Raw genomic sequence first — 19733 nt, 5'->3', positions numbered from 1 at the left:
TGATAATTAGTTATGTCGAGCACCTTTTCATACAGATAGGAAATATCTGTTGGTCTTTTGTTATGTCTCATTTGGGAAAATGTCTATTCAATTCCATTGCCCATTTTTTAACCAAGTTATTTGTTTTGTGTGTTTGTTTGTTACTGTGTCATAAGAGTTCCTTATATATTTTGGATAGTAACCCTTCATCATACATATGGTTTGGAGATAGTTTCTCCCATTCCATAAGTTTCCTTTTCATTTTGTTGACTGTTTGCTGTGCACAACTTTTTAGTTTGATTTAGTTTAGTCCCACTTGTCTATTTTTTCTTTAGTTGCCTGTGCTTTTGGTGTCATATCCAGGAAATCACTGCCAAGGCCAACACTGACAGAATCTTAATCTTGGACTTCTAGCCTCCAAAACTGTGAGAAAAAAGTTTCGTGTTTTAATCCACACAGTCTGCAGTATTTGTTATGGCAACCCATACAGACTAATATGTCTTTGTTAAATTAGACTTGAATTTTGTAAAATTACTGAAACAAGTTTCTTAGATAGAAGCCACCAGGCTTTATCAGGTTTACAAAAGGAAATGGGAAACTAGCCACTAAAGTGAAAGATCCACATGGGCACAGACCTTATTTATACAAAAAAGCATTTATTGAGTGCTTTGAATGTGTTAAACACTGTTCTTGGCATTAAGGATATAATAATGAACAGAATAGAGAAAGTACCTGCTCTCATAGAGATTGCATTCTAGTTGAAGAGAAAAATAAGAAGTGTTTAAACAAATAAATGAATTAAATAATTTTGATTAACAATAGTGCCAAGAGAAAAATAAAACAATGCAATGTGATAGAGATGGAGACTAAGCAGGGAGGGGGACAAGTGATGGAAGTCCTCTCTAGGCAGTTGGCATCTGAGCGAAGACAAGGATGAAGTGATAAAGCCAGCTATAAAGATAAGAGACAAAATCATTCTGGGTAGAAGAAAAATCAAAGGCAAAGATCCTGAGGCAGGCACAAGCTTGAAACAGCATGAATGTCCCCTGGGAAATGGCGTATTAGAAGGTGGGCAGGGGGCACAGTGTGTAAGGCCAATGGAAGGAATTAGGAATTCATAAGTATGATACAAAACAATGGAAGCCACTGGAGGGTTAAAAAATGGGGGAAATTATACGATCTGATTTATGTTTTTAAAGATCACTTTAGCTATTAGAAGATGAAGGATAAAGAAGGCCATAGGTGATACTGGGAGATGAGTTAGGTGGAAATTGTACTAGATTAGGTGAAAGGTGGTGATGCCTTGGGTTAGAGCAGGTGAGTATAATAGTTGATTTGGTATAACAGATCCAGGTTACATATTTTGGAGGTAGACTCAACACGCTTTCTGAGGTGATATGAGTTGAGGAAAAAAAGAATTAAGAATGACTTTTCTGGTTCTAGGTTTAAGAGACTAAGTAGATGGTGACTGACTTGTATGTCTTATTCAGTCCTGTATCTCCATAGCACCATACCTGGCTCAGAGAAGGCCAAATAGATATTTGTGAACCGAGGAGGCAGGGGAAGGGAGAGGAGAGGAGAAAGGAGGAGAGGGGACGGGAGGAAAGGACTGCCCTCACTATACCTTCATCCAAAGGAAAACGTCACCATCTCTTGCAAATACCCAACTATTTAAATATAATGACACCCAAGTTTTAAAATATATACTCCATATACATTCAGTATACCTTCCATAAAAGTCAATATAGTAAGTATTGTACCTAATAATAACTGTAAAGTATTTCAAAATTCAAAAGCTTTCTAAATAAAAGATTAAATTCTCTTCAATATCGATTTAGTCAAGTATATATTATTTCCTCCTATGCAAAATAATACTATCCATGCTACATGGTCCTTTCTAGGGTCAATTTTGTTTAACCCAAATATCCATTCTCTGACCATGTCTTAGAATAGTTAGTTTATTGTATCACTAAATTTGGAGACAGATTATTTTGAAGACTCAGTCTTCAAATTTATCACTTTAGAACTCAGGTAATAGCCAGAAATTTTTACTTTAATATAAACCTTTTTTTCAGCCTATGTTTGGAATAACCACATTCAATATTTCCTTACTAGAAATTGCTGGAATAACCATTAACTCAAACTTTTGTCTTTTTCTTTTAATTATGCATAAAAGTATAAATGCGAAAATCTGCAGGAGTTGCCATAGCCAGAAGATACCCTATACAGGGAAGTTTAAATTAACATTAGGACTTAAATACGACATATTTCCATGTCTACATTTTAAATGGCAGAATGAATAATGGTTTCACATTGCACATAATAAAGAGGATTAAACAACATGCAGGGTGAATCCGGAAAGTCAAGCCAGTCTTGATCATCAAGTCAACAGGCAAAACATTGTCTGGAAGGTAAAGGGTGGAAGAGGAGGGAGCCGAGGTAGCTGTCCTGGAGTTTTAAAACTCTGGGAGAGTAGGACGGGGGTATTATAGCCTGGCCCACATTAAATGTAATCGTGCTGAATCATGCTAGTCAGAGATATAAAGACTTATCTAATACAGAAGTCCATGAAAGTTTGCCATGTCTGGTAGTAGATATTTAATTTCTTGGTTCCTTGGCGGCAAATTTATTTTTAATTTTGCCAAGCCCTAAGAAGACACTTAAATATTAGTATCTAATTCAGGGTGATTATAGAAGAGTAAAATTTGGAAGAGTCACGGCAGAGAGAAATGATCAAGATGTCCTCCGTCCACAAGCACATTATGCCTGGACACACCGTGTTTGCCAATCTATCTCCCACTGTCTCTACCAGCCAGAGAACAATTCAGCCTGGAGAAATGGGCATGAGCGCACTTCTCAGGAGACCTCTGGGAAAAAAAACACAGTACCTTTTTTGCCTTTGTCACCATTTTCCTCATAAAATGATCTTTAAAAATCAAACCTTCTAAACATCCAGATGATCAGGGGAGTTAAGCTATAACCTCAGACATATGGCTTACTTCCAAGAGCTCAAGAGAACCACCTCTCATTCGCTCCCTATATTTCTTCAGACTCTAAAACCAGACATGACGCAAGATGTTCCAATGGCGCGCTCCAGTGTGACACGGGACAAACTCATGCTAAGCCCTGAGGCACCTAGTCTTCCATGTCCTTTTTTACAGTAGACAGAACTGACAGCTTTGAAAGAATTTTCAGGTTCTCTCCTCCTATGAAAAATTGAGCGAAGCTCTCTTTCCAGAAGTTCCAATAGGAAAATGCAAGGTAAATCAGACCAGCAAGAACACTGCACAGCCTGTGTATAAACAAAGCCTCACAAAACAGCCTTAGAAACCTTCTCAACAACGAAAAGAAAAAATCAATTTCTTGAGTATCTTTGTATACTTACTGTCTTAATTTGCCTCTACTTTTCACCTACATTGTTAAAATACCTACATCACCTTATCAGCAATTGATTTTATAACTTATTCTATACAAGTCCACTTTCTGGACTTCTCTGGATAGAATGAAGCAGGTGTTTCATGAAATACTGTGCAATATAGTAGGTACCTCAAAGTACATTTTTTTAAACGCATTAAAATAAATACACTATACAATTACTTTCCTTCATACCATGAAGACTGAGTTTATTTTCAATTGACTGATATATGCCCATTTTAGGTACCTATTTTTTCCCAACTGGCATAAGAAGAAATGTTGGAAAATCTATGACTTTGCTTAATGCATATTTTGTTCATGGTTATCGATTACCAGGGTGGGGAAACATCTGTTGAGATTGGTGGATACATTTAGTCATCCAAAGTATAGGAGTGGAGATAGCAAAAAACCACAGCAAAGAATCTCAAGGAATATGGCTTTCTTTTGCAGCATAGCAAGATTAACCTGTCTCACACAATAGCCCTGGCTGTCATGCTAGGGAGAGGAACACAATTGTTGCTTGCCCTTAGGAAAATACACGAAAAATATAGGCTTATAAAAGCGAGCAGTGTGGACATTTGGTGCTGATTGTTATAAGAAACATTTCATATGTTTAATTCAGCAGCAAAAGTAACATGAGTGGCAGTTAGAATTTTAGACTGCAAGAATGCCAAAAAGAAAGAGAAATAGTAGAAGGAGGTATAAGAAAAGCAGTTTTAATAAAGTAAAAAATAGGGAGAGGGAATTGAGAAGGGGCAGCTTCCTTTCAACCTCACCTTCTATCACTTTCCAGAGACAGAGTAAGTCAATTATGTACCACAGCATCACCTAATGCAACTCTATTTCCTGGCTGACCTTCTCTGAACACAATTCCCTACAAGATGTCTTGACAAGTTGCCCTACATATCAGCAGAAAAAACTTTTGCTACCTGTAGATCCAGAGAAGCTCATTAGAAACACACCAAGTGTGGCACAGGGCTGTAAATTACTTTAAAATTCTCAGATCTTTCTCTTCTCTCTCAACCTGTACAGATCAATTATTAACATTTTCCATAGAAAAGTGGATAATAATATCTGTTACTATATCACAGCTTTATCAAGTTGCCAGTCATTATACACCACAAAGAAAACAAGTTTACAACCACACTAAACCAACTATCACCTTGGAAGGAAGGAGGGTGGGGGGAAAGGGAAGGAGACAGGAAAGGAAAAAAAGTGATAAAAACTATTTACTGGGTAAATAAAAAAAATTTTAACAATAATTAATAAGCCAACATTTATTACACTAATTAGTATCTCCTAGAGGGATATAAATGTGTTTATACCAATTAAAGACTGTCTGATATGACAAGAAAATAGCCACATACCGAACATCAAAAGTATGTCTTTCTTCTTTCTCTTCTTCCCTTACTGTAGTGAGCACATGATGAGCACATGAAGGAAGGTAGAATAATTCATTATTTTGTCTCCCACAGCTTTGTATCTTCAACTTTTTTTTTGAATAAATACAAAGTCATAAATTAGCTTGTAGCAAAACAGAATTAATTGAATGTCTTAAGTAAGACCATCAAACCAAGGTCTGAGTCAATTTATCTGCCTAAGATTTTGCTAATGTAGTTTCAGCTCATTAGGGTGAGAGTTGATGCTAAGGATGGGATATTATTAGACATAGAAAGGGAAAACATAAGATCAGGAAAATCTGACTTGCTATGTTTTCACAAGAGAATTCCTTGAAGGTTATCTGACGTGTGCTACAAATCATAAAACAGCTCCCCTTCAAACAGTAATCCATGATTGAAAAAATGAAGATGCTTTCATAGAATCTGAAGATATCTACACATATACTGACACTGAGAAGGCTCTGCCCTTCATTCTCTCAAAAGCCCTTGCCAGAAAACGTCTTAGAAATACTGTGTGGAACTGTGTGTGTGTGTGTGTGTATAACAGCAACACACACACATATATAACAAAATATATTTAAGAAAAAGCAAAATACACTCTATGTATGCGTATTATACATAAAGAGGGAGACCTTATTCTGATTGTTTCCTTAAAAAATAAATTTTTCAGGCATCCAAGTGAAACAAGAGTCATTGTACACAGTAAGAAAGACACAACAGCAAAGTTATGGGGGAGGGAGATTTTCCCTGCATTTCTAGTAACAGAATAAATACTAGTCTGTGATTCTTCCAGCAAAAAGGCTTCCCCACAGGAGAACTTAAGACAGTCACTGAACGTTCTGCCTGACCCAGATCAGGCAACGGTTGCACAAATGCCTGGCTCTGCTCCATCCCCACATTTCATTAATGTGAGCCTCTCCTTACAGACAAGATAACACGATCTTGCCACTCCTAGCACAACTACTTGTAATAAGTCACAATAAATTGAGGAAAATCGAAATGTTAGACTAAGGCTTAAGTAATATCAGTTGGGCCCAAAGACACCAGGCTTATGAGTAGATTTTTCATTTGGCTGATCCAAATATTAAAGAATCCAGATAAATGGAGCAAAATATCATCAAGGCTGCATAGCTGGAATAAAATGTCCAGAAGTAGTAAAAAGTCTGGCTTGGTAAACAAGTGAAGTTACTTACCAGATCTGACCACGGTCCAGTTATGTAATCTCTCAGCTTCATCCTCATCACAGTGTCCCCATCATCCAGAGAACAGCATCCATAATACACATACGTTTGTGTGATGATTAGAATAGATGACGTAATCAAAGCACGTAGCACAATGCACATGACAAGCACTTGATACATGTCAGCTACAGTATTTTTATTATTTACTAGATAAATTCTCATTTCTCATTTCACTTAGCCTTTTCGTATACCCTATGATGGTGTAATAGAGCACTTGTTAAATACTCCCTGTAACTTTGAACACAACAACAATACTTAGCCTTCATCATGATTTATAAAACTTAATTGGTTTCAAAAATCAGGTTTAAAAAACCTAACTTGATAGACTTTTTATTTCTCTTCTGCTGGTGCTGAAAAACCAATGGCTGAAGCAGCTCCGTATACCAGCGAGATCTGTGACATGTTCAACTTCATGATACATATACCTCTGCACAGCCTCAGATTTTCATAGGTTAAGCATGTTGAATTTTGCAATAACAAAAAATCCAAAATAAAAATATATATTTATATATGTATAAACATATATGCATATGTATGCAAAAATTCCTGTCATTTGAAAGGCTTTATATAATCTCTTAAGTATGGAATGTTTTATACAACTACCACTTTGTATTTTACACCCCTTTAAAACTTTCATATTTCCAGTTGAGTTGAAATTGTAATTAGTGCGAATTTCTAAAATTTATACTCTGGTAGGGAAAGAGTGTCACTATTTGTCAGAATTAGAGATGACCTTGCCCAAAGTGGGGAAACAAAAGATTGTTTATTTGGGGTGAATTTATATTCATGGCCAGCAAAATATTTCTCTGGTGCTTCAGACTCTCCTCTCTGGTACTGTGAGAAGGCAACTTTGGTTAGTTGCTCCCACTCACATCTGAGCAGAGCTGCAATAACAGCAAATGGTCCTTGGAAATCACAATCACATTAGGCTGCTGTTCAAATAGCTTTTAGGGTTGCGATAATAGGAGACATTCCTAATAACTGGTGACTCTGTGAGACCCTGCCCAGAAGGCCTCCAAATGGCAGCACACAATTTAAATTTTAATCTGGAAACAGTGGAAATGATGAGATTCCAGCTGGGGACCTTCTGGTCTGAGGGCCAGTGTTCAGCCTCCCCATTAGATGCCCCAAAGGTCCATTGAGTTGCTGAGTGAATGCCCTTACTCTTCTTACTCTTTCCCGCTTCATGCCCATCTCCCACCTGACTCCCCAGACAGAAGGAAGCTGCATTTCGTTGCTTCCACAGAAGCTTTATTGGAGCTGATGAAGCATTCCCACATTGCTGTGACCCAACAAACGCATTTGCTTGAGATAAGTGGCATATTTTCATCTTTCTGACAAGTGATAACTTTCTGAACTTTTTTCCTTCCATGTGCTGGGTGGGCTTTGGGACATACATATCCACTTAAAGCGTCAACTGAAAGCTGGCAGATGCATGCCATGGGCAGGAGGAAGGCACTTTATTTTTTCCTACAATAAGCAATAACCCTTAGTATAATAACTCAACACAAGTTAAATAGCTAAAGGGAACATTAGTGGGACCCTGTCAGCATAGAAAAGAACAGCTGGCCATGTTAGTAATCACTGCATGTCATTACTCGGGAAGTCCACTCCTAATTCTACTACCAACTTGTATTTCCTGAGTGTTTAGGCAGTATCACACGACAGATAAGAAAGTATCATAATAGGACATTGGAGGCAAAAGTCTAGATGTTGGTAATTGGCAATGTCAGATTTGGTTTCCAATGAACAGAAAGGAAAAGTATCTTACTAACTGAAATAAAGTTGGGAAGAAAATTTTGAAGACTCCTGCAATAGTATCTCTCTCGTATCTCTGTCTAAATCATTTTTAATAGGAAATTTTTTATCCCCGATGTATAACAATGACTCCCAAGAATGGTGATTTGTCTCTCAGACTAGGAGTGTGAATCTAACGAAAGGATGAACATTAATATCTGGATGCCTGGAATACTCGAGTGAAACTCATCTGCTTCCACTGGGCTCCATTAGGAAATCTATTCCAGTACCCCACTACCCTCGGCAGCAGAACTAGAAAGTTGTTTTGATTTTTTTAAACCACACACAGGAGCAAATTTCTACAAGGTGGAAATGGGAATAAAAACCAGTGTTTTGGAATTTTTTCTTTGCAGATAGTCATCAAATGAGTTACAATATTTGCTAACAGAGGGTAATTTGAATTATCCACGGATAGTTCAAAAACACAAAGAGTTCATTACCCAGATATCTCTATTTAAAATAGATTTGCTTTTGTTCATCAGTGCAGTGCACATGGCTGGGAAATGGCAAAGTGCCAGAATGAAACTGCTCCTAATTTTCAGAGGAGGCCACCAGCTAATTACACAGACTGCAGGTGTGAAGAGAGAAGCTCAAAGTAATCAATAGCAGTAATTAATCTGCTAGACTGGAGCTAAAGAGCTAACAGCTGGACATCAGAAACGGACACATGCAACAAGATCAGCAATAATTACCTCTTTAAATATTGAATTTCCATAGCAACAATTAGGCTTATAAATAAAGGCTGGAAACCAAGGCTTTGAGGCATGACACTGCATGGCAAACGCAACATTCCTCAAATCGACCCTTTCAATAAAACACCAACAATATGCTTGGGTCAGGTTGACCAGTTTCCAGGGTGGGAAGAAGCTGAAGGTAGCTCCTCCAGCCTTAGCTTTCTTGGCAGCTGGCCACTGGCTATCAGACCTGAGTCACAAAGATGGCCCTAGAAGTTTGCTTTGGGCAAGAAAGAGAGCAATGCCCTTCCATGTCACCTAGCACCACAGAGCTACCAGCTACAAGACAGGTTTCTCATTTGTGAAATGTGTTCCTTTTTTAAAATCACAAAACCTGTAAGCAAGCTGTTTAACTAAGGTGCTGGACCTATCACTCTTGAACAAAGCAGGGTTTTTTCAAAACCAATATGACAAACAAGAGACCCAGATATTGAGGCCTCTGTGACAATCTTTTGTTTTGTGGAAAGAATAAAGAAAACTTTTTCTTAGTGGGTTTGGTATTATTTGCGAGTCAATGTAAAAGTGGGGGCTAGTTGTTATTAATGTGAAATAAATGCCTGACACTAAGATCTTCATTAATTTGAGCCTATTATCATTTTGTTTGATGAAGCAAAAGAGGCATAGGGAGGCGAAAGACTTGCCAGGACCCCATAGCCAATAGATGGGAGATGGGAGGGCCATAATTTGAACTCAGCCCTGGGAGTTTTTAAGATATTTCAGCAAAGCACTCAGACATCTTTGGGAAGGAAATATGTTCTCTAAAACACTGCAAATTATTGTTATGATTTGAAATGCAATTTAAATTACGTTGTTTATGTTCTATCACTGCCACAAAAAAAATCAGTGATAGTTTGATTACTCAATAAATATCTGTTTAATTTTCTTTCACGCTTTTTCGTTTTGATGTTAGTTCACAACTTCCATAGCCCTTCTGCAAGCAAATAAGCGTTCCACAGAAAAACATGATGAACAATAATCACCAATCATTTATTTAACCAGAATCAAATAACAGAATAACTCTGCAGTATGGAGTTAGCCAGCACATTTCATCTTAATCATTATCAAAATAGAGCAGTCTTTATTGAGATCCTATCCTCTGCAAGGCACTTTTCATGCATTATCTCATTTAATTCTCATGATAATACTATAAACTATATAATATAATTAACACCATTCACACTTAAGAAAAATGAGGCTCAGAGAGATTAAGCAATACTCCCACGGATAAATCTATCAGTACAAGCTTCCTTGAGTTAGAAATTATAGTCCATCTATACTTGATCTACTTCCATGCTACGCCGCCCTGTATTGTCACTTTTTTACTAATTATGATGACCTTGTACTTTGGATCTGGATTTGCTACACCTTTCTTTCTAGTTAGACACCAACTGCTTAAGAAATAATACATGAAACAGATACGAAGACGAGCATTCTAAGAGGTGCGATAGATTGGTCATATGGTTAAGAGCTTAGACCCTGAAATTAAACTCGGAGTTTGAATTCCAGCTCCAACAGTTGGTAGCTCTGTAATTATGGTTACTCAACCTCCCTGTAAAATGGGCATAATAACAGAACCTTCATAGTGTTGTTAAGGACTGAGAGAGTTTAGGCAATTAGCACAGACCTGGCATACAACAGAAGCTCCTTTACCAGTAAAATGTTACCATTGCTGTTTTTCTAATCTCTGCTATCTCATCCACCAACTCTTTATTCCAATCACTCCTTTTTATTTCCACCATCATTAATCCAGGTCAAGGCCCTTACTCCTCTAATCATGCCTTTTTCATCTCCTTGCCCCTGGCACCTCTAGGACATTGCCTACACGGACAAGGAAAGTGCTGATTCTTACTACTGCATAAGTGTGGGAATGAAGGAAGCACATCAGTACCTGTACTTAAGCACACGAATTTGTGAAGGCCAAGACTCACTCAGATGGCCTCAATATCACCACAGATATGTCCCTCAGTGACACAAGTTCTAAAACAACAGCCAACTCTTGGAAGACTATCCAAGATTGTATAACCGTGTCCCACTCCAGAATCTGTCAGTGGAACGGAAGTGAAACTTAGGAACATGATAAGGCTAGGTACACAAACTTTAACTTGTACAACACATGGAGATGTATGTGAACTTTGACTGCTCTCAAGCTAAACGGCTTTGCAAATGCATGTTCAGTATACAACACACACACATACACACACGCACATGCGCGCGCGCACACACACACACACACACACACACCCCTTCTTACATTAATTCCTTACTCCCACCATTAGTTGCGGGAATCTGAGGTGTGTAAGCAATAGTGACAAATACAGGAAAAGGGATTTTTTTGCTCTAACAGAGCAAAAAAATAAAAATAAGAACTTACCAATTGAATCAGTATACTTCTTTCAGTATTAATCTGTTCCCTAAATAATAAATGTATTATTTTACCAAACTAATTGAAACATGCTATTTTTCTTATTAGTTATCTATTTTATATGTATTAGTATATATATATGTCAATCCCAATCTCCCAATTCATCCCATCACCACCACCACCTCCCCACTTTCCCCCCTTGGTGTCCATACTTTTGTTCTCTACATCTGTCTATTTCTGCCTTGCAAACCAGTTCATCTGTACCATTTTTCTAGATTCCATATATATGCGTTAATATACAATATTTGTTTTTCTCTTTCTGACTTACTTCACTCTGTAGGACAGTCTCTAGGTCCATCCACATCTCTAGAAAAATGACCCAATTTCGTTCCTTTTTATGGCTGAGTAATATCTCATTGTATATATGTACCACATCTTCTTTATCCATTCGTCTGTCAATGGGCATTTAGGTTGCTTCTATGACCTGGCTATTGTAAATAGTGCTGCAATGAACATTGGGGTGCATGTGTCTTTTTGAATTATGGTTTTCTCTGGGTATATGCCCAGTAGTGGGATTGCTGGGTCACAAGATAATTCTATTTTTAGTTTTTTAAGGAACCCCCATACTGTTCTCCATAGTGGCTGTATCAATTTACATTCCCACCAACAGTGCAAGAGGGTTCTCTTTTCTCCACACTCTCTCCAGCATTTGCTGTTTGTAGATTTTCTGATGATGCCCATTCTAACTGGTGTGAGGTGATACCTCACTGTAGTTTTGATTTGCATTTCTCTAATAATCAGTGATGCTGAGCAGCTTTTCATGTGCCTCTTGGCCATCTGTATGTCTTCTTTGGAGAAATGTCTATTTAGGTCTTCTGCCCATTTTCGGATTGGGTTGTTTGTTTTTTTAATATTGAGCTGCATGAGCTGTTTATATATTTTGGAGATTAATCCCTTGTCCGTTGATTCGTTTGCAAATATTTTCTCCCATTCTGAGGGTTGTCTTTTTGTTTTGTTTATAGTTTCCTTTGCTGTGCAAAAGCTTTTAGGAAACATGTAATTTTTTGACTTCTCTCAGATGTTGGGTCAGAAAACTGAGGGAACGAAGGATGTTGTTCTGAATAAGGGAACTAATTTTACATCTTTTCACTCTTATGTCAGTCTTTAAAGTACAAAATTTTGCTGTATTGAAGAAATTTCTATAGATAAAACAGCCATGATCGCCTCATGTTAAACATCATTCCAGTTTTATATATAAAAACAGTGGGTGATTCCTTTATAAATAATAAAACCATATTAATTTGTACAAATTCACTCATTCCAAATTCGTTAACTGAATAGGCACTTTGTTAAAGTTTGATATTTAAACTATCATTGGGGAAAGATAAGTAAATCAATAGCATTTGGAGAAGAATACTTATTGCCAAACTGTCTCCATAGAAGACAGAGACAGACTTCCACGCCACTGTTCAACAAGGAATAGTTGGGGAGGAACACTTCCAGCCTCTCTGTCTGTATGAGAAGAGAAGCAATTTTTTCTTTTTTTTTGGCGGTATGCGGGCCTCTCATTGTTGTGGCCTCTCCCGTTGCAGAGCACAGGCTCCAGACGCACAGGCTCAGCAGCCATGGCTCACAGGCCCAGCCGCTCCGTGGCATGCGGGATGTTCCCAGACCGGGGCATGAACCCGTATCCTCTGCATCGGCAGGCGGACCCCCAACCACTGCACCACCAGGGAAGCCCAAGAAGAGAAGCAATTTAACTGACACAAGAATCAAGGGCAAAGGACACATAGACAAAGAGAGAAATAAACAGTGAAGGCATACAATGCATTTGGAATATTTCCTCCTGGAAAACTTTATCTAGTATTTAGTGGCAGATGGATTTTGGAAGATGAAAGTAGATCATAACAATACAGTATGTAATTTTATCTGAATATGACACTAAGAGAAACTTGTTTCCCGTAGAAGTTGGCAAAGATTGTGTAACAATGTTAAACACCAGAGATTCTCATTTTTGAAAAAAAAAATTCAAATCAAAGAAAAGTGAAGGTTTGGTTGCCATACTAAATCCAAAAGGAAATAAACTATTACTGGTGATTCCCTACGCTGGCTAACCATTTAGACCAAGGGCTGGTAAACTATAACCATGAGCCAAATCCGTGTCTTCTGCTATTTGTTCTTTATTTTTTGTTTCTCTGCTCCTTAATTATGTTTTTAATCTACTTTTATTATAGTAAAATATACATAACAAACATCCACCATTTACGTTTCCTCAGTACAATTCAATGGCATTAAGTACATTCACATTGTTATGCAATCATCACAACCATCTATCTCCAGAATTTTTCATCATCCCAAACCAAAATTTTGTACCTATTAGACAATAACTCCCCATCTCTCCCCTCCCCAGCCCCTGGTAACCATGATTCTACTTTCTTTCTCTATGAATTTGACTACTCTAGATACTTCATATAAGTGGAATCATACAATGTTTGTCCTTTTGTGTCAGGCTTATTTCACTTCCATAATGTTCTCAAAGTTCACCCATGTTGTAGCATGTGTCAGAATTGCATTCCTTTTTAAGGCTGAATATGTTCCATTGTATGTATGTACCACATTTTGCTTATCTGTTCATTTACTGATAAAAGCTTGTGCTGCTTCCACCTTTTGGCAATTGTGAATAATGCTGCTCCGAACATGGGTGTACAAGTATCTGTTCAAGTCCCTGCTTTTGATGTTTTGGGTACATGTCTAGGATGAAATTTCTAGATCATATGGTATTTCTATGTTTAATTGTTTGAGGAACCTGTTGCCTGTTGTAAATAAAGTTTTATTGGAACACAGCCATGCTCATTTGTCTACGTGTTGCCTATGGTTACTTTCAGGCTACAATGGTAGAGTTGAGTGGTTATAACAGAGAGCACATGGCCCACAAAGTCTGAAATACTTACTTTCTTGCCCTTTACAGAAAAAGTTTGCCAACACCTGCATTGTATCTCCAGGCACTTATAAAAATACAGATGCCTGGGCACTCTCAGACACTTTGAATCAGAATCTCCAGGGGAGGGAACTACAAAGCTATATTTTATATATTCTTTCAAAATGATTCTGAGACAGCTAGTCTCTGAGTCAGCACTTGGGGACCCCTGAACTAAAAGGACCTCCAGAAACTGGTAAAAAAAAAAAATCCAATTGCCCTAAATGTTAGCTACTATAGTATTCACTGAATCTCAGCATTTAATAAACTCCTAATGCATACCTAATCCTTGAAAGCATGTATATTGAGGATTCAGCACAAGCTAAGCTTGATTTAAAACTTGTGTCTGGGGCTCCCCTGGCGGCACAGTGGTTAAGAATCCGCCTGCCAATGCAGGGGACATGGGTTCGAGCCCTGGTCCGGGAAGATCCCACATGCCGCAGAGCAACTAAGCCCTGTGCCACAACTACTGAGCCTGTGCTCTTGAGCCCGCGAGCCACAACTACCGAGCCCACGTGCAATAGCTACTGAAGCCCGCGCACCTAGAGCCCAAGCTCCACAGCAAGAGAAGCCACCACAAAGAGAAGCCCGCACAGTGCAACGAAGAATAGCTCCGGCTCGCCGCAACTAGAGAAAGCCCGTGCACAGCAACAAAGACCCAACGCAGTCAAAAATAAAATAAATAAAATTTTTTTTTTAAATCTCAAATAAAGGGAAACTTTATTTAAAAAAAAAGACTTGTGTCTGAAAGATGAACAGTCTGGGAATTGAAGTGAACCTGATTTTAGACAGATGTATTATAACACATACAAGAGGACGTATTTTAATGGCCTCCCTCTTATTGATCCATGTAATCAGTGAGCAGAATTTCTTCGTCTCAGTAGTCTGTCATATCTCTTTAACTCAGCATCTCTAAACCTCTGACCTATTGACAGCTTTTCTACTTTTTAGTCTGTGCTGTTTTGTTTTGCTCTGCATTTTCTGAGTCAGCTCATCAATTTCACTCTCCTGTCTGGGGATCTCGTGTCTCTCTGTCCATGTTAACATTGGTGTGTGTTCATTTTTGAGATTAAAGAGGTGAAGCCCTAGCTATGCTTTTCTCTCCTTTCAGATGTTCTTTTTCAATTCTTTGCATGAATCCACAGAAAACATTCACACCATTGTGGCCTTGTGAGCCAAATCACACTCAAACCAGACATCACAGTTATAGCACACACCATATCCCACTGAAGCAAATATAATTTAATGATAATCTCTTTGGATTATAAAAGTAAATATTCTAGCACAATCAAAGTCACTCTTATCTCAGGCAATATTCATTATGAATTAATAGTACGAACTAAGAATTTAGATTTTCTTAAGATATCATTAAATAAATGGACTGGAGCTGTAATTGATTAGGGCTAAAATCTTGGCAGCAGCATATAACCAAAACCAGTAACAATTATATGAAAAATGCACTTTAATATGCATTTAGTCAAGTTAACAAATCCCTATTAGGCATTGAAGAAGCAGAAATGAACAAAGCATAGTTCAGTGATCCTCAGCCTTATTGAGAACAATTAGAATGTTAGGATTTTTGACAACATACTAAAGGAGCTGAAGCTCATCCACCATACACGTGGTCATCCTTCATAATTACGTAGATGTTTGAGTACATCTATGAACTCCCCTGGCCGTGACTTCGTTTATTATCCTACAGAAATACATGTTCCAGAAATCAAGCCATCTTTCTTGATTTCCACTTGGTGTTGTACTCTATTACCTAATACACCCAGCTGCACCCACTCTGCACTGATTTATATCAGCTAAATCCTCACCCATCAGACCGTACTAAACAGTATGGACCCTCAAAGACAGCAAATATTTTATATCCTTATTAAATGTTGATGGTACAGTTACAAACAGTTTAAATATTTAATAGAAAAAAAGCAAAGTCAGTGTTTAACCTTTTTTTCCCTTCATGACTGAGGCTCATTTTCTTGCACTTCATTTACTATTCTAAAACCCTCAAATGCTTCTCTAGTGCTATAGACTGTTTCCAGTGGCCCTGATTTCCTGCACTTTTAAAAATCTTCTCATTCATTCTCAGGTTAGCTGTTATCTGTCTTTCTTTTTGGATACAGTGATATACTGGAAAATCCACGGGCTTTGAGGTCAACAGACCTGGTTCCAAACTGAGCTCACCACTAATTAGTTGTATAATCCTGTGCAACTTTATTAAATTCTCTGAGCCTCAGTTTCCTCACCCATAAAATGTGAGTATTAAAACTTCATTTGAGAGGGGTCTTTTTAAGATTTAAAAATTAGAATTTAAGGTGTAAAATGCAACATTATGCATAAGGACGTCCTCAAAAAAAAGCAACTATTTCCATTCTTTTTACTAGTCTTGCTCAAATTACATTAGTCTCCCCTCTAATCTTTCTATTCATATCCTGCTGCCTTCTGCATGTAACCCTATTTCAAACCAGTATCAACACTGCTACAGGTGTGGCTTTTCTACAATATGATTCTTCTTCATTTCCTACCCTGCTGAAAGTCATTCAACAGCTCACTAACACTTTATCACAAACTCCACTTGGAGTTCACTAACACTTTATCACAAACTCCACTTGGAGTTCACTAACACTTTATCACAAACTCCACTTGGAGTTCCCTGCAAGGGACTGTATTAGCTTCCTACTGCTGCTGTAACAAATTACCAAGAATTTAGTAGCTTGAAAAACACAGATTTATTACCTCATAGTTATGAAAGTCAGAAGCCTAAAATCAAGGTGTTGGTAGGGCTTCACTCCTTCTGGTGGCTCTTTGGGAAAATCTGATATCTTGCCTTTTTGAGCTTCTCAAGTCCATCTGCATTCCTTGGCTCCTGGCCCCTTTCTCCAGCTTCAAAGCCAGCAGTGTAGCATTTTCATATCTCTCTCTGACTCTGACCTCCTTTCTGTCTCCCTCTTCCACTTTAAAGAATCCTTGTGATTTATCCGATTTATCTGATATACAGATTTATCTGTATAATCCAAGAAAACCTCCTTATTTTAAAGTCAGCTGACTAGTAAACTTAATTTCACCTGCAACTTTAATTTCCCCATGCTATGCAATATAACATGTCCACAAGTTCCAGGGGTTAAGATGTGGCCACCTTTGGGAGTGGCGGGGGGGACATTATTCTGCCTACAAGGACCATGTTTTTGCTTTGCCCCTATGCCTTCACACATGCTGTTCCATCATATTATTAATGCTCTTCCCCTGCTTTTCCATCTGAGTCAATCTCCTTCCATTGAGACTCAATACAAGTATCAACTCATTCCATAGGCTCTCATAACCCTAGCCCTATCTGTATTATATTCCTCATTTCTATGCTTATCTAACACTCTACTTATTACTCAATAATAGCTCTACTATTGAAGTTATAACTATTGATTTATATACATCAAAATTCTGTATGGTCAGGGCCTGGGTCGTTGTTCCTGAATACCAGTCCTTAGCAGGGTATGAAAACTAAAATAGGTGCACATAAAGTGTCTGATGAAAGAGTAAATGCACCTTTGGGAGAATAAAAAGTATATAGCTGTTGCTGTTATTTTTTTTTAATTTATTTATTTTGGCTGCGTTGGGTCTTCATGGCTGCATGTGGTCTTTCTCTAGTTGTGGTGAGCAGGGGCTACTCTGCATTGCAGTGAGTGGGCTTCTCATTGCAGTGGCTTCACTTGTTGCGGAGCACAGGCTCTAGGTGCGTGGGCTTCAGTAGTTGTGGCACGGGGGCTCAGTAGTTGTGGCTCATGGGCTCTAGAGTACAGGCTCAGTAGTTGTGGTGCACGGGCTTAGTTGTTCCGTGGCATGAGGGATCCTCCCGGACCAGGGCTCGAACCCGTGTCCCCTGCTTTAGCAGGCAGTTCTTAACCATTGCACCACCAGGGAAGTCCTGCTGCTGTTATTTTGTCCTTTGGTTTTATCAGTTTCTTTGTGTGTTTTTGCTTATTTCCTGAGTTTTACCTGAATTATATTTCAGTTCAAGACATCAAATGTGTGACTACAGTGAAAATGTGAGTCTAAAATAGAAATTAAAGTCCCTATAATTCTCAACACTAGCTTCACCTTGAAAATCACCTGAGAAGCTTCAAAAATAACTGATGGGGCTTCCCTGGTGGTGCAGTGGTTGAGAGTCCGCCTGCCGATGCAGGGGACACGGGTCCGTGCCCCGGTCCGGGAGGATCCCACATGCCGTGGAGTGGCTGGGCCCATGAGCCATGGCTGCTGAGCCTGCGCGTCCGGAGCCTGTGCTCCGCAACGAGAGAGGCCGCAATAGTGAGAGGCCCACGTACCGTAAAAAATAAAAAATAAAAAAATAACTGATGACTTCAACCTAGCCCCAGAGGTTCTGACATAATTCTGTAGTAAGACCTGAGCATTGGGATTTTTAAATCTCTCAGGAGGTTCCATCATGCAGCTAAGGCATGAAGATTTGTAGCAATCCTGTGTCAGGCAAGTCTATTGGTACCATTTTTCCAACAGCATTTGTTCATTTCATGTCTGTGTCACATTTTGGTAATTCTCACAAGAGTTCAAACTTTTTCATTATTATTGTATTTGTTATGGTGATCTGTGATCAGCAATCTTTGATGTAACTATTGCAAAAAGATTATGACTCATTGAAAGTTCAGATGAAACTTAGCATTTTTTAGCAATAGAGTAGTATTTAATTAATGTATGTATTTTTTTAGATATAATGCTATTGCACACTTAATAGACTACAGTATAGTGTAAACATAATTTTTATATGCACTGGAAGACCAAAAAATTCATATGACTCACCTTATTGTGATACTTGCTTTATTGTGGTGATCTGAAACTGAACCTGCAATTTTTCCAAGGTATGCCTGTATTCACTGATATGCTGTTTGAAAAGAAGAAACACTCTGTGAATTTGAGTTGTATTCCCTTTTCTGATAAATTATGTACATTCTCTTGAAGAAAAAATAGAAGCAAGGTTTTATGGGTTCCTATTAAGTGGCTTTGTGCTGTGAAGTAGAAACCATCTCAGACTCCGAGGAGCTGGATCTCCTGTTGTTGCATGACCGGCTCATTAAACTTTAGTACTTGGGCCCCGGCTTCCTATCCCGGGCTTAACCCGGGAGAATATTGGGACTCACCAAGAAGAAAGGCAAGTTCCCACCTATGGAAACTCTTTGAGGCTGTACAAGGGCAATACCTAATTCATGAGGCCTTCAGAGCCCAGACTTTTGCCAATCATCTATTTTTTTGCCAATCTGTTTGTTACCAAACTAAAAGCATCTATAATGATTTCTGGGAGAAAAAATACTAAATAAAACTCAAAATGGTTGAATGCACTATATCTTGCTGAAAGGAAGTTGTCATATGCAATCAGTGTATCACACATCAATGAACATTTCATAACGTCTCCTTTCCCTCCCAACCCCAAATGTTAGTGTAGCAGACTACACACATGGGGTAGAAAACTGTTTTTAAAGTTCACACCTGCTTTGTACATTTAAAGGCTTAGAGCAGGTTTAAGAGCATAGTACTTTAGATGTGGTTTATAATATTTGCTAAGATACTATTACTGCTTTCTTTGCTTCTTATACTAAAAAGAAAGTAACTTGAAAATATTTTTAAATATAGAATACAAATCTATTTTTCCAACTATAAATATATATAGGGAGAGAAAATTGCATAAAATAGAATATCTACTTTATTATATAAATTATCTATTTCTGGGTAACAAATTTCTGCAAACTTAGAGACTGAAAACAATACGTATCATTTTGTCATGTGTTCTGTGGATCACAAGTGCAAGCACAACTTAACTGG

The sequence above is a fragment of the Grampus griseus genome (genome assembly GCF_964374135.1).
Source record: "Grampus griseus genome assembly, chromosome: 10".
Lineage (NCBI taxonomy): Eukaryota > Metazoa > Chordata > Mammalia > Artiodactyla > Delphinidae > Grampus > Grampus griseus.
The sequence above is the reverse complement of the archived record's forward strand: the minus strand, read 5'-3'. Positions refer to the sequence as shown.